Source organism: Anabrus simplex, chromosome 1 (genome assembly GCF_040414725.1).
Source record: "Anabrus simplex isolate iqAnaSimp1 chromosome 1, ASM4041472v1, whole genome shotgun sequence".
Taxonomy (NCBI): Eukaryota; Metazoa; Arthropoda; class Insecta; order Orthoptera; family Tettigoniidae; genus Anabrus; species Anabrus simplex.
In genome coordinates this window covers 1,549,287,121-1,549,304,874 of record NC_090265.1, presented here as the reverse complement: position 1 = coordinate 1,549,304,874, position 17,754 = coordinate 1,549,287,121, and the positions used below count along the sequence as shown (strand labels likewise).

General features: G+C 38.7%; 1 protein-coding gene across 5 annotated transcripts in view; it reads left to right on the top strand.

The window, feature by feature from the left end:
• Gapvd1 (GTPase activating protein and VPS9 domains 1) overlaps nucleotides 1-17,754 on the top strand; it is a 674,762-nt gene that overhangs the window by 155,821 nt on the left and 501,187 nt on the right. The window lies entirely within an intron of this gene.

Sequence of the window (17,754 nt, the reverse complement as noted above, 5' to 3'; positions counted from 1 at the left end):
CCATTGTATTCCTTAATCTTAGTGGAGAGTTAAAAGCAGCTACATACTGGGATAATAAAACATTGACTTAGGGTACTTATCATTCGTTGGCTTCATGATGAAGACTCCTCATCTTCCAGTATTGAGACTTTAACCATCCCAGCTCTCCTCAGGTCTTTTAAGACCTATACATAATTTTAGTGCAACATGCTGGGATTCATAACCATTTCATAATCATCTCCAATATTCCTTGGTCTCATGATACTTGAAACTCGTAATAAACTATTAGAATAGAGTTATATGCATTAATATCATTCACAATATTCTTGTACAACACTTGCCTTATTTATTCAATAGAACTAGATAGTATCTTGTTTCTTTTATAAAAGTTACTTCTTATTACAATTGACAATTTTGTATTACAATCTAGCTTCTCATCTAATATCTTTCCGATATGTGTGCAACACTTCTGATACCCTCTAAGTTTCCAACAGAACTGTAAACTTCTCTTATTTTGAAACAAAATAATACCAGATTACAATAATAACGCACGGTTTGCTTTTAAATGACTTCTCCATGTTTCCTAGCTTTCCATTTGATTTTGACAATTATACTCCTGACTTCTTAATATGGAGTACTCTTACATAATCGTTTACGTCGGCAAAGGAATGCATTCAATAATCTGTCATATAATATTTCGATTATCAATTGACAATTTCATCACCAGTCTCGATGATCAAATCGTATCGCACTAGATAGGCAAGGTATGGCCATCATATACAGATTGAACTTAGCCTAATTAAGTCATTCCATAACCTTCGATACAGTTCTATCATTGATATTCTCGCCATGTATTTACATTTAATAAACTTTTACTTGAGGAAACTGCGATATTTACTTAATTCTGTATTACGTGCCACAACATTATTATTACCCACCGTAACCTATCGAGATACCACGGGGTTCATAGCTTATCATTTTTACCGATTCCTTCAGTCCGTTGCCTGTTATTCATTTAATCGAGCGAGATATTTGGGTTTCTGATACACTTGGACGAATAGTGATCGGACATATGATTTCATTGATTTTTATTTTCACCATAAGCTTCCATGTCTTCACCGACTCCAATCCAACATTCATTGCAAGGTTATATTATAATCAAGGAATCTAGATCTAACGTATAAGGGATAGAGATGCGACAAAAAGTCCTAGGACCATAGTTGTAGATCACTCCAAATTGAACCAAGATTGTGCCATCTGTTTCACAATACGGCTTACTGTTTAGCCACCAAATACCTCGAAATGAAGGTCTGCACTGTCATTAAAATTGCCTCCATATTTCAATATTTTTTGGGGGTGAAAAGTTTAAAATTTAAGTATCTTGGAATTTTTCCATCAGTTACAGGCTAAATTTTTCCAAATTCTCCCAAATTTCAATAATCTAGCCTGTCTGGCAGATTTTGCCGCCATCTTGATTTGGGGGGAGGGGTTAAGATTTGGACTTTCAGGAAACTTTTAAGCCCATGAAACCTATAGGTTATTATTTTGGATAAATATATCCGACTGGGATCTTATGCTGAGCGCCAAATTAGAAACCCCTGAGCGTGGCCCCCTCAGGGAATTTTTGATTTTTCTAGGGATCTTGAGGTCATCAGCTTCTCTGGTACCAAGTTTTAAGTTTCTAAGATGCCTAGAAGTGCCTCATTAATTCGTCTATTTTCATTTTTGTACCTTCTTATATGACTTCCATTTATTTATATAGATTTTATTGTTGAACACCACCCATGATTTTTCACTTTTGATTCCTTAAAAGAAGTGATGAAACATGAAGATTCTCAAGATTCTCGTCACTGTTGAGGTCATATACATGGCTGGTGTATATAGTGGAGGCCATTGCACTGACTACTTGAAGCCAAAGGTAGTGCCAATGCACTATGAGAGACTTCATCTCTTTTACAAAAATTGATGCCTGCCAGGCCATCAGATGATATCTGGATCATCTTTCATTGAAATTTGATTTTGAACCTGGATTTAAGGTATAAAACTGTGGTATAGCCACCATTAGGTGTTTCACAGGCAAGGTTAACTATGTTGGCATGGCCACTGGTGTTTCATAATTTCATTCAAGCTTTCCATGCACTGTGATAAAGGAATATAGCTGTTAGGTAAATTTATTCCCTATAGTAGTCTTTGTCTTGTCCGACTCGTTGGCTGAATGGTCAGCGTACTGGCCTTCGGTTCCGAGGGTCCCGGGTTCGATTCCCGGCCGGGTCGGGGATTTTAATCGCTTCTGATTAATTATTCTGGCTCGGGGACTGGGTGTATATGTCCGTCCCAACACTCTCCTCATCATATACAGACAACATACTACACTACCAACCACCACAGAAACACGCAATAGTGCTTACATCCCTCCATAGAGGGTTGGCGTCAGGAAGGGCATCCGGCCGTAAAACAGGGCCAAACCCACATGTGCGACGCAGTTCGCACCTGCGACCCCACAGGTGTGGGGAAAAGCGGCAGGAAAAGAAGAAAGAAGAAAGAAGTAGTCTTTGTCTTGTAGGTTGGCAGCTGTATAAAATGTGTACAATATTAAAAAGACAAGATGTCGGAAAGCTTAGTTCGCATTTATTTCATGGTCTTCCGGGCCGGATGAACTTGCCTCAAGCTCCTACAATCCACCATCCTATGTAAGGTAATTAACGCAACCATTGGATTACAGTCACTTAAGTATAAAATTTTGATGATTCTGATCGAATTCAAATGAATATTAGATGCTTGACCAAGTTAACCTAGCACACACTTCGCCCAAATTCACAACTTATCAAGGAACTTGCAGCTACGTTATGGTACAACTAGCGCTACCTTTCGCCCGAAGTCATAACTTCTTACAAGGTCCACAACCGTCCACTGCTACAACTACTCTGGCTAGTACCATCTATTAACAAATTCACGAACCTTTATAAAAGATTGTAATTAGTTCTTACTTACTCTTCCGTTCATCCAGAAGGTTACGTGTTACCTCAGAATAATTATTATCCACTACACTGTGATAACTTATCGAAATCTTACTCATTTTATAGCACCACGATTTCTATAAATATGAAAGACTCCAACAAACGAACATTAACCAAAAGGAGAGCAACCTTGAAGGCTTGTGTAACTCGCATTCAACACTTCGTTGAGTCAGAAATAAATTCTGCCGATATCAACCTCATTCAGGTTAAATTAAACAGATTGCTCTCCACCAACGAAGAAGTCAAGCAAATTCAAAGCCAACTAGAGTTGTATGATGAAGAAAATGAGGAATCTAACACGATCTACCGAGAAGAATTCGAAGACACAATCGACTTGCTGGAGGCTAAATTAAGGAAGGCCACCAATCTACAAAACATGTCAGGTAATGTTGAAGTGCTTACTCAGTCATCACATGACATGCCCAGAAATATCAAATTACCGAAAATAAATCTCCCTACCTTTAGTGGGACTCTAATTACCTGGCTGCATTTCAAAGACACATTTGAAGGCCTGGTGGTCAACAATAATAACCTATTAAACATAGAGAAATTCCACTACTTGCTCTCCTCTCTGAAAGGCGAAGCCAAGGACAGCATAAGAAATATCAGCATTTCTGACTCCAACTTTCAAGTAGCCTACAACATTCTGGTCAATCGTTATCATTCACCCAAATTAATTGCAGCTGAATACATTAGGCAAATTACGGAAACTTCACGTAAAATAGGTTCAACGGAGAGTGAAATACGCAAACTGATCAATATATTCAAGGGCAGTATAGATGCTCTTAATGCCCTAAACGCCCAACCAAGTATCCTAGATTTACTTCTTAATGAACTCCTACTCTCTCGACTAGACAAAAAACTAAGGTTAGAATTTGAAAAGGAGCATTCTCATTCCGATGCAGTTAAATTCGAGGAGCTCATTAGTTTCTTGGAGAGACGCTGTCAGACACTACAACTCTGCTCTTCTACCCAACCACCTACAGTCAGTTGTAACAATTACCCCAAATTAGCGCCACGCTTGATAACACAACAGCAATCATACATTTCGACAGCAGAGAGATGTTACATCTGCTCAGAAGAGCACAGACTGTATAAATGTCCTGATTTCCTCAATTTGAGTTCCGGTGAAAGGTTCAAATTGATCAAAGATAGCAAGCACTGCAGTAACTGCCTTAGTCCATCACACACTTGGAAGGCATGTAGATCCAGTACTACATGTAAGGTATGCAAGAAATACCACCACACGTTGCTACACCAAAACGATCAGAATGAGGAAAAAACTAACATAAAGAACACTATGGCACAAAACCCACAGGGTAACGACACACTCCAATCGTTGTATCACTCTCTCAGAAGTACTCCAAACACTCAGGTTCTTCTAAGCACAGTCACGGTTAAAATCAAGGACTCAAACGGAAGATATCATCGCATGCGAGGCGTATTAGATAGCGGTTCCCAAAGCAACTTCATATCCGAGCAGGCGGTACAACAACTTAAACTTAAGAAGAAAAGAACGACCGTTATATCCCTGAAAGCATTCGGTGAACTGACATCCGAAGCTGATTCATCGGTAAACGTAGAAGTGCACTTGACAGTCAGTGACTTTCATTTCAATATGGAATGTATAGTACTATCTAGGATAACTGGCAATATCCCTGCATCAAACATCGACCTCAAGGAATAGAATATCCCAAAGGATGTCATCCTTGCTGATCCAGATTTCCACCTTCCTCAGAGTACTCACTTACTAATCGGAGCTCAGTTCTTTTTGCATCTCATGAAGGAGGGGAGGAAATTTCGCGCAGGATATCCCACACTGCAGAACACTCAGTTAGGATGGATTCTAAGCGGGGAGTATCCACAGCAAACGAATGAAGGAGAAGACAATGGGCAAAGATCTAATTCATTCATTATTAGGTCTGACCTCAGTCTAGAGAATCAAAATACAACGATTCTGGTCCATAGAGGAAATAAGTCATGAAATTCGTTCACCAAACTTGTCTGCCTGAGTGAACATGCAAGATTACTACATGCAGGATCTCAATTACTCATTTCACCACTGCGACAGAGATGCTGGATACCGAGGATTCGCCAAATCATTAAGAAATGCATTCGTTTGTGCTACACATGCTTCAGACTGAGAAAATCAGCAGCTCAACAGAAAATGGCAAACCTCCCAAGATTTAGGGTTACTCCTACTAGAGCCTTTATGAACATTGGAGTAGACTACACTGGCCCATTCCTAATATGGATAGGCACACGACGAAGTAAGACAACAGGAAAGGCTTATGCTGGAATATTCACATGTCTTTCGATCAGAGCTGTGCACATCGAAATCATCTCTGATCTTACAACAACTGCATTTATGGCAGCACTACGTCGTTTCACCTCACGTCGAGGTTGTCCTGCCAATATCTACAGCGACACTGGCACCAATTTCTTTGGTGCATCGAGGGAATTAAAGGAACTTCAGAAGTTCTTACAAGATCTGAAGCAAGAAAAAGAAATTGTGAAGATCACAGAAGGAATAGGCATTACCTGGCACTTCATCCCTCCATCTGCACCTCATTTTGGAGGTGCTTGGGAATCCATGGTAAAAGCTTTTAAATTTCGTCTTCGAAGAACGATGGGAATAACAATACTCACCTTTGAAGAATTAACTACCCTATCTTCACAGATCGAAGCTTGCCTGAACAGCCGCCCACTATCCAGATTTAGCGATGATCCGACAGATTCATCCTATCTCACTCCATCACACTTCTTTATCGGTGAGCAACTCACGGCACTTCCCGACCACGATCTCAAACCTTGTCCTATCAATAGTCTCTCTAAATGGAGACATATACAAAAAATGTCTCAAGACTTCTGGAATATGTGGTGTAAGGATTACCTCAGCACACTTCAGCAACATTACAGATGGACACAAGAACATCCTAACCTACGTCCTGGTGATCTTGAGTTCATCAAGGATGACAACCTGCCTCCTCTTCAATGGAGAAGAGAATTGCTGGAAAATGTCCATCTCGGAGATGACGGTCTCGCCAGAGTAGCTACTGTCAACACCACTTCTGGTGCCATGATGCGTCCTATCAACAAGTTGTGTGTATTGCCAGAAACGAACTGGGAATGATCATCAAACTACAGTTTGCTTGAACATTATCAACATACTGTTATAAAAATCGTGTTTGCCCTATTTTTGACTAGTGCATTTTTGTGTGCATATGTTGCATTTTATTATTTTTCTGCAAAAGGCCAATACCTTTTGGTGGGGCGCTATGTTAGGTAAATTTATTCCCTATAGTAGTCTTTGTCTTCTAGGTTGGCAGCTGTATAAAATGTGTACATTATTAAAAAGACAAGATGTCGAAAAACTTAGTTCGCATTTATTTCAATAGCTACCGTTGTGATTTCTGACTATGGTTTCCACCTCGTGTGCAACGTTATAACTCTCAGAGGTTTGGACTCCTGTCACATAAGGTAAGTGCCTGAGGCTCTTGTGTTAGAGAACCTCATAGTACTCTAACTGTACCTGGAAGGATATTAAAGATTCAATCAACTGACCAATCAATGATCTGCATTTAGGGCGGTTGCCCAGGTGGCAGATTATCAGTTTTTACATTTATTTACATTTATTTATAATTGTTTACCTAGCGTTTTCTTAAATATTTTTAACGAACTTGGAAATTTATTGAACATTTCCATTTATTCCAATCCCTTACTCCTTGTCCTATAAATGAATATTTGCCCCAATCTGTCTTCTTGAATTCCAGCCTTATCTACATGTTATGATCTTTCCTACTTTTAAAAGCTCCACTCAAGCTTATTTTTCTGCTTATGTCATTCCACGCCAACTCACCACTGACATCTCGAAACATGCCATTACATGTTATAAATCTCATTTTCTTGGTCCGTATTGAGTTTTCATATAATATTTATTCAAAACAATCTTTGAAGGTGTCCACCTGTTCAATACAATTCATTTTTCTTTACAAATATAATCTTTACATTAACATTGATTCAGTTGCTGGGACATGTTTCACTCTCATTTAGGGCATCATCAGCCAGTTTCTAGGCTCAAAATCTTCAATTACAACCAGAATTCTGATTATAATATTTTAAAATTTTTAAAACTATTTAGTTCATGTTATTTTAAAATTTCTTTTTTAACAATACATAAAAATACCCATTTGACGACTAGACTAGAATAACTACTTGTGTGAAGTAGTAGCACACAAATACAACATGAGGCGAGCAGGCTTAAGTACAGCCAGTCGGTCTGATAGTGTCACCTAGACAAGCAAGCCACGAGAGAGAAAAAGGGACACTCAGTTCAACTCCATTCTTCATATTGAAGTTCCTGAATTCATCATTTATATGAGCACATTGAGTACTCCCCTGTTTGACTCTCACCAACAAGCAACTCACTACTTTGACAGCAGAACATCTATAAACAACGTGACAAAAAATTTTATGTACTCATTTTACTCACATAAATCTGAATTTACGGAGGTGACATGGGATCGACAACATGACAGTTAAAATCAACAATGATTCTAAAGTTATTTAAAAAAACCTTTACGAAATAGCCCTTTTAAACAGAGAATTCAGTATCAGATACAGTAAAATCTTGATTATCCGTCCCTCGATTAACTATTCTGCGGATTATCCGTTGCCAAAAAAAATTCTCGATTTAAAAGCAATTTACAGTCACTCCAAAACTGAATGAGCGTACTCTTGATGTCAATAATAATAATAATAATAATAATGTTATTGGTCTTACGTCCCACTAACCACTTTGACGGTTTTCGGAGACGCCAAGGTGCCAAAATTTTGTCTTGTAGGAGTTCTTTTACGTGCCAGTAAATCTACCGACACGAAGCTGATGTATTTAAGGACCTTCAAATTCCACCAGACTGAGCCAGGATTGAAGCTGCCAAGTTGGGTTCACAAGGCCATCGCCTCAACCGTCTGAGCCACTCAGCCTGGCTTTTGACGTCAAGGTATCTTGATACAGTATTCTGTTTTGGAGCGACTGTACATTGACTCTCAGACTCCTGAGTCCACGATCATAACGTACAATAACTACTGTATATACACGCACATAGACTGGTAATCAGCATTGTAGACATGACTTCATAAATTTTTTTTTACTATGTAATTTTATGTTGTCTAAAGTTATTTAACTTTTAACTGTTACATAAGAAGAAGGGTGCTATTCAAATTCAACAGTCATAAACTTTATTATCCATTCCATTGTTGATGAATAATGTACTGTAATGTGTCCTCTCCCAGCCCATGGAGCGTAGAATACGGTATGCTGGTCATTTCTACTTCAGAATGATATCTACAACTTATTTGGTAGCGTGTAACATCTCCGAGTACTGTACTTAGATCTTTCATATTGTTCTCTGTCAAGGTTAAATATTTTCACCACAGGCTACTGCATCGTAAATATTTCACAATGCACAGGAATCGGAAACCAGCCTAGCCGCCTGTCAACCTCCGCTATTAGTAGACAGGTAGGCTACATTCTGTACTGTAGTGTAAAGTAAGGAAATGCGAGAGTGACTGCTAATGTTGAACATTTATTTTCCATTTTAACAGCCGAGAAATGTTGAGATCGAAATCTGCAGTAAAAAGAAAACTTGTAATTTATACATACAAAATAAAGTTAATATAATCGAACGGTTAAAGAAAGGTGAACTAGTCTGAAATTTAGCATCAGAGTTCGGTGTGGGTGTGACAACAGTGCGGGACATAATGAAGAATAAAGACAAAGTGTTGCAGTTCAAGTTCTGACAGTTCGCATGGACTCGCTAAAAGAAACAAAAAATGAAAGTATCATCTTTAAAAGAACTGGATGCTGTGTTATTCTCGTGTTTTCAGCAAAAGAGAGGCAAAGGTGTACCTATTAGTGGTCCTACGATAACAAGGCAGGCACACATTTTTCACGAAAGATGGGGCTCTCAGGGTCCTCATGAACGTCCAATGATTGGCTGCAGAGATTGAAGGACAGACATGGTTTTCGAGAATTAAACATCGAAGGAGAAAAACTAAGTGGTGACAGCAGTGCAGCAGAAAACTTTAGATATGAGTTTAAGCGCATAATTGAGGGATACAATTTTGTTCCAGGTCAAGTGTACAATGCCGATGAAACTGGACTTTATTGGAAGTGCTTACCCAGTAAAACACTAGCGGATGCTGAAGAGAAATCAGTTTGTGGTCAAGTAAAGAGCGCGTTACCATCTTGTGCTGTGCGAACGCTAGTGGTGACCATACATAAAAATTAGCTGTTGTTTGTAAAGCAAAAAATCTGCGTTCTTTTAAAGGAACAGTGATGAAATATTTCCCAGTAGATTATTGTCATAACAAATCCGCATGGATGACGTGCAATATTTTCAGGACCTGGTTCTATAATAAGTTTGTTCCGCGGGTTCGAGATTTCTTGGTGTACAAAGGCTTGCCATTAAAGGCCGTCCTTTTTCTTGATAATGCACCCCGTCACCCTGTTGATACAGAGTTGAAATCAGAGGATGGAAACATTTGATCTGGCCTCTACAATATGCCCCTCTGACATAACTGTCAAACACTTTTCTGTAAAAGAAATAATGATGCTGCCAGATGATACTTCAAAATCGATGCTGTATAGTGCCAAAAAGGTCAGAGGGATGGGAATAATTTGCGCAGAATGGGAAGCTAATATACAGCATTACAATATTTGTAATCACTTACTCCAAGTTCAGGACGTTCACCTATCATACGTAAGGAAGTTACCTGAAGAACAAGATGTGGCACTCCACAGACTTCACATAAAAAAAGAAAGTCTCCCTCAAAGATTGATGGAAGAAAACTACGTGAAATTATGAGAAATCGATCCTTTCAGTCGTGTGCCAGCTACTACATAAAGGAAAAGGAGTAGTATGATATTCAGACTGCCCGAAAGCAAACTCCTGGGTGACTCATAAATCACCTCTGTCCTCTTCTGAATACATAAATGCAGTGAAGATGACATGCAACCTCACCTCAGGTCGGTTCCCGGTAGGTCATTCAACACAACCCGTTGCCGCCAAATTGGCTGCAACGAGACAGAAACCTTTGGACATGTGCTGGGATTCTGCCGGAGCATTGAACTAATGTGCAACCATCGCCACCACCGTGTAAGAACGTAGATTGCTCAAGGCTGGAGACAGCATGGATGGGAGGTGCACGAGGAGGTTCACTGCCTCTCTACAGATGACTCTAATCGTAGCGATCAACAGAGAGGACATTAAAACAATGGTCTTAGATCCCACCATTCGCTTTGAAAGAGACCTTAATCAGGCTCGCGATGTGGACCTAGGAAAGCAAGCTATATATGTTCCATGCTTGCCTTACCTTTCATCTAAGTATAAAATACCTATCGATCGGTGGATTGTCAGAGGCCTGCTATTCGGAGCAAGAGGCACTCTCCCTAGTCAGACATCAAACTTCCTACAAAACTTGAAATTTCCATTCTGCTAGTTAGAAAAAATAGTAATATAGGTACTGAGGGACTCTCTGCAAATCATTCATTTCCATCTGTACCTGTTGAATTAAGTGTTCACTCAAATGAACTGGTTGCACAGGAGGGCTTCCTTTCCTTTATTTTCTTTGAATACTTAATTCATCTCCAGTGTCCTGGTCAAAGTTACTCTTCATGAAAATGCTTAGAGGTTTGTCTTTTCTGATATCAAGTTTATTTTGAGATTTTCCATTTCAGCTTTCACAGTTTATCTGTTTTTCCAGCATTTGTGTTCCAAAGAATTCTTTCTGTTCCATTCTGTTGACAACCAAAGCATTTTTTCTATGATATACTTTCCTCACATTCATACAGTTATTCATAGTGTACAACCGCTGTTGTAGCTTCAGCACGCGCACTGTCTCCAAAATCGCTGTCGTTGGGCAAAAAAATGTGCCCTGGGAGAACATAGCGCAAAGTAATCTTTTCTAGCCTGGCATGAGTTTCCAAAATCATTTTAAGTATTAAAACTATTTTTATGTTGCAGTTTTGGTCCTCACATGTGTCCGACCAAAGAATAAGTTCCTTTGCACAAAGATTTTCTTGGATGTGTTTCTTAAGGCAGCTACCAACCTCCTGAGGTCCGCGACCAGCTTCACTCTCAATCCAGACATAACAGTAGTCTTTGTTGCTCTTGCCACTGTGAATACCTAGATTATAGACTCATAAGTGCCATTTATAATATACAATGCTAGTAGGAATCTTATGTAGGGGCAAAGTTTTCTCTAAATCGAAACAAAAGGGTTCTACATCAGGGTGTTCCTTGGTTGCAAACATGTCATCCTTCCTCTTTGCCTGTGCCTTTTCTGCCTTTTCCAAATGTAAATCTTTTTCATCTTTCAATGTTTGCAGCTTTATGTTCGCCACACAATGCTTCATTTCAACTTCTAATCAATCGCACATATTACACGTATCTTTCTCCAGTATTTTTCTATGCAAGTTGAATTTGGTCAAAAAAAATTTTTAATAAGAAGACAGACTTACTGGTTTAGTTACTCCTTCACAGAATAATCTATGCATTTTTTTCCACTATTGTATCTTCTGAAAGAAATTCTCTCTCTGTATTTGCTCTTGGAAAATTTAATATGTTTTATTACCTCTTGTATGCACGTATCAACTTTATTTTGTCCACCACCTACTCCATGACAATCACAAACTCCTTCCGAGCGTTTCATATGTATGCAAGTATGAAGAATGAAGCTGATTGATTATAGCGTTTCATATGTTTCAAAGCATTATTCATTTCACAACTTGATATCCTCAATGTCTATAAAAAGGAGGTTTTTCACACAACCACCCCACACAGTTTGTACAATCTACTACGTTTTCTTTTGGTTAATGTTTTTACTCTTTTTCTTCTTATTTCAAACTCTTGAACCATTGAGCAAATCACTGCACGCTGGGTGTCAAGTGATTCGACACTGTAAAACTTAATAATAATAATAATAATAATAATATAAAAGAATTTATTGGACTCCAACCTATTCAATACATTACTGTATAGGTTGGAGTCCAATAAATTCTTTTATATTATTATTATTATTGAGATTCTTTCAATACGGAAAATAAAATGATTTTCATTACTTGCACTGTAAAACTTGTCAAATTTGTTTCTGGCATTTTCCAAACATTTACAGGGGAAAATGTAATGGCGGAACTCTTTACCTTCTTTGAATGCATTTCTTTGAGTAAAATAATCTTTGTTTTGGATGCAAAGTCTTCTTCTGTCTTTTGGTTTTGGTTTTCTTACTTACGTTTTCCCCCCCTTTTTGGTCTTCCCAATACCTGATCAATCAGTCACTACTGATCTGCATTTAGGGCAGTCGCCCAGGTGGCAGATTCCCTATCTGTTGTTTTCCTAGCCTTTTCTTAAAATGATTGCAAAGAAATTGGAAATTTATTGAACATCTTCCTTGGTAAGTTATTACAATCCCTAACTCCCCTTCCTATAAACGAATATTTGCCCCATTTTGTCCTATTAAATTCCAACTTTATCTTCATATTGTGATCTTTCCTAAAGACACCATCCAAACTTATTCGTCTACTGATGTCCTCCCACGCCATCTCTCCACTGACAGCTCGAAACATACCACTTATAATACCAATAATGGTCCGTTATTGGACATTATACATTTTCCAGCTAACTCATTATTGGTTGCCTGCGTTTCGCACTCGTCTGCTAAGTTGGGCTCATCAGTTGGTACTTAGCACACCTACCAAGACGCAAGGCTAGTGCATACCGTGGAGGCCACTGCATAGGCTACTTGAAGCCACCAGCAGTGCCAATGCACTATGGGAGACCATGTCTCACTTCAAAAAATGTCCAATAACGGACCATTATATTGGTATTATAAACTTATTCATTCAGGACAAATATTTCATGTTCCCTATGGCAATCAACATCTGTATCACATACCACTAGTCAAGCAGCTCGTCTCCTTTCTCCCAAGTCTTCCCAGCCCAAACTTTGCAACATTTTTGTAATGCTACTCTTTTGTCAGAAATCGCCCAGAACAAATCAAGCTGCTTTTCTTTGGATTTTTTCCAGTTCCTGAATCAAGTAACCCTGGTAAGGGTCCCATACACTGGAACCATACTCTAGTTTGGGTCTCACCAGAGACAAATATGCTCTCTACAACCCCTAAATACTCTCATAACCATGTCCAGAGATCTGTACCCTTTATTTACAATTCCATTTATGTGATTACCCCAATGAAGATCTTTCCTTATATTAATACCTAGGTATTTACAATGATCCCCAAAGGGTACTTTCACCCCATCAACGCAGTAATTGAAACTGAGAGGACTTTTCCTATTTGTGAAACTCACACCCTGACTTTTATCCCCGTTTATCATCATACCATTGCCTACTGTTCATCTCACAACATTATCGAGGTCATTTTGCAGTTGCTCACAATCTTGTAACTTATTTATTACTCTGTACAGAATAACATCATCTGCGAAAAGCCTTATCTCTGATTCAATTTCTTGACACATATCATTGATATATATATATATAAGAAAACATAAAGGTCCAGTAATACTGCCTTGAGGAATTCCCCTCTTAATTTTTACAGGAACAGATAAAGCTTCACCTACTCTAATTCTCTGAGTTCTATTTTCTAGAAACAGAGCCACCCATTCAGTCACTCTGTTGTCAAGTCCAATTGCACTCATTTTTGCCAGTAGTCTCCCATGATCTACCCTATCAAATGCCTTAGATAGGTCAAACCCAATACGGTCCATTTGGTCTCCTGAATCCAGGATATCTGCTATATCTTGCTGGAATCCTACAAGTTGGGCTTCAGTGGAATAACCTTTCCTAAACCCAAACTGCCTTCTATCAAACCAGTTATTAATTTTGCAAATATGTCTAATATAATCAGAAAGAATGCTTTCCCAAAGCTTACATACAATGCATGTCAAACTGACTGGCCTGTAATTTTCAGCTTTATGTCTATCACACTTTCTTTTTATATAGGGGCTACTATAGCAACTCTTCATTCATTTGGTAAAGTTCTTCATGCAAACAATAATCATATAAGTACTTCAGATATGGTACTATATCCCAACCCATTGTCTTTAGTATATCCCCCGAAACCTGATCAATTCTAGCTGCTTTTCTAGTTTTCAACTTTTGTATCTTACTGTAAATGTCATTTCTGTCATAGGTAAATTTTAATACTTCTTTAGTATTAGTCACCTCTATGTGGACATTATCCTTGTAACCAACAATCTTTACATACTGCTGGCTGAATACTTCTGCCTTTTGAAGATCCTCGTATACACACTCCCCTTGTTCATTAATGATTCCTGGAATGTCCTTCTTGGAACCTGTTTCTGCCTTAAAGTACCTATACATACTCTTCCATTTTTCACTAAAATTAGTATGGCCACGAATTATGCTTGCCATCACGTTATCCTTAGCTGACTTCTTTGCTAGATTCAGTTTCCTAGTAAGTTCCTTCAATTTCCCCTTACTTCCACAGCCATTTCTAATTCTATTTCTTTCCAGCCTGCACCTCATTCTTAGTCTCTTTACTTCCCTGTTATAATATCGTGGATCTTTACCATTCCTTACCACCTTTAAAGGTACAAACCTATTTTCAAATTCCTCAACAATTGCTTTAAACCCATCCCAGAGTCTGTTTACATTTTTATTTACCGTTTTCCACCGATTATAGTTACTTATTAAAAACTCCCTCATGCCTGTTTTATCAGCCATGTGGTACTGCCTAACAGTCCTAATTTTAATCTCTTCCTTTCTTTAACATTTATTTTTAATTACCACAAAAAGAGCTTTGTGATCACTAATACCATCTATTACTTTGGTTTCTCTATAGAGCTGATCTGGTTTTACCAGCACCCTATCTAGAATATTCTTCCCTCTAGTTGGTTCCATCACTTTCTGAATCAGGTGCCCTTCCCATATTAACTTATTTGCCATTTGTTGGTCATGCTTCTTGTCGTTCGCATTACTTTCCCAATTGACGTTGGGTAAATTGAGATCACCCGCTACAATCACGTTCCTTTCCTTATTGTTTCCCACATAGCTGATTATCTTATCAAATAATTCTGAATCAGCATCTGCGCTACCCTTTCCTGGTCTGTACACTCTAAGGATATCAAGTTGCCTATTATCTTTAGAGATGAGCCTTACCTCTAGAATTTTGTGTTCGTCATCTTCAACTTTTTCTTACCTTACAAATTTTCCTTTCAGGAGAATGAATATTCCCCCTCCTACCATTCCTATCCTATCTCTACGATACACCCTCCAGTGATGTAGATGTTGATTCCCATAGGGAACCTAAAATATTTGTCCCGAATGAGTAAATTTATAATACCAATATAATGGTCCGTAATTGGACATTATAAATTTTCCAGCTAACTCATTCTTGGTTGCCTGCGTTTCGCCCTCGTGTGCTAAGTTAGGCTCGTCAGTTGGGACTTAGCACACCACCCAAGACGCAAGGCTAGTGCATACCGTGGAGGCCACTGCATAGGCTACTTGAAGCCACCAGCAGTGCCAATGCACTATGAGAGCTATGAGCACATGAGGGCGAAACGCAGGCAACCAAGAATGAGTTAGCTGGAAAATTTATAATGTCCAATAACGGACCATTATATTGGTATTACACCCTCCAGTTCCATGAGAAAATTTCTGTATCCATGATATCATTTCTCAGCCATGATTCAACTCCTTTTACAATATCTGGTAAGTATATATCTATTAAATTACTTAATTCTATTCCTTTCTTTACAATACTTCTACAGTTGAGCACTAACAGTTTTATGTTGTCCCTACTTGATACAGTCCCCTGTTCCCTTAACACCGCTCCCTAGGCCACCCTGTTTTCGTGAATGTACCTCCCTATGACCCTTCTAAACAAATTTCCTTACTTATATGTACCACTGCAGTTTAAGTGAAGGCCATCTGAGCACAGGTCCCTATCTCCAACCCACCCATTAGGATCTAGAAATTTCACTCCCAGTTTTCCACATACCCACTCCATAGTCTCATTTAAATCCCCAATCACCTTCCAGTCAGTATCCCTCCTACACAGTATTCCACTGATAACAATCTCTGCTTCCTTAAACTTCTCCCGTGCTGCATTTACTAGATCCCACACATCCCCAACTATGTTGGTACTTATACCTGCTTGTCTTACGTTGTTAGTACCAACGTGAAACACTACCACCTTCTCCTTTCCCTCCTCCTTCTCTTCTACTTTCTTCAACATCTGCCTTAACCTAATTCTTGGATAACACTCTACCCTGGTACTCTTTCCTCCACACACTTTCCCGACATGTCTAACGATAGAATCTCCCAAGACCAGAGCCTCAACCCTACCCACCTCATTTGACCCCCCTCCCCCCCTCCTGGTCAGTCCTATCTTCTCTCACTGCTGCAGAAGCTACTTCCTCCTCCCTTTTCTCCATCCCATGACCCTGTTCCACCTGTCTTTTCCTATCCACTACTCCACATTTCCCTTTCTCCTACCTCTTCCCTTTCTCCTACCTCCACACTTCTCGGCAACAGTTCCCTGTTCCTCATCTTCCCTCGGTTGTTCTACCTGCAGTGACTCGTACCGATTTCTCACCGACACCTGTCCTGAATTTTGATCCTGAATGTAGCCCTTAGCCTGCAATCTCCTTCCCCTTAAAACATTAGACCACCTGTCTTCCACATTTCCCCCCTTTCCTTCCCATGCCTCTATTACACCTGCTGTATCCTGTACATTGTTTGGAGGCCTACTTTCCTTCCTGTCCTCTGAGAGAATCCTACAGTAATTATCTCCCTCAAGCTCTCCAACTCCTCCCTCATACTCCTTAATGCCTGGCCACACCCACAGTTCCTACACTCGCATTGCTTAGCCATTTTTTACTAAATAATGAAAAGAAAAGGAAAAATAAGATAACTTATTCTGTGAAAAATAAAAGTGAAAGGAAAGAAATATTGTCTAGGTTTGTTCACAAAGATCACACGACAGTAAGTTAATTAATAGAGGCTACTACTACACTACAATACTACTTAATTGTTCTTTTTTTTAAAATTCCTACAACATGCTAACATGATGAAAATTGCTGTTAATTACTGGAAACAGAGAATAATACACAAGAATTACACAATTCTTAACTGCAGTTAAGTCTACCCTAATTACAACAGAATTTTAGTAAGAGGGTTACTACAGATACCACTGAAACGGTACTATACTACACAAATATTTCACAGTAATAGAATAAACACACTACTTTCTAATAAGATACTATAATACACTACAATAATTTTAAACTACGTTCAGACGTATTCTATTTACAACAGGTTATTAACAAACAAAAACAGAAAAGAAACAGAAAAGAAAATTGCCATTAAAGTTTGAAATTCACAAAACTATTCAAAATTATAGAATAGGCACTCTATTTTTTTTTTTTTTTAAGTTACTATACTACACTACAATAATGTTAAAACTACGTTCAGACGTATCCTAGCTTCTTACTAAGCACAGCTGGTTCAACATTGGCATTTTCCACATCATTAGTATCCAAAGGCTGCTGTAGGTTTGCTTTATTTACGGTTATTGGCCTTTTGTCTCTTTCTACTTGGTTACTGCAGGACCTGCAGTATTCATTTGCTTTATGAATTATGTGACATGTCCCATCGTCAGATTCAGTACCCACTACTACACTTACATTCAAATCATTACTTTTGTGTGTTTC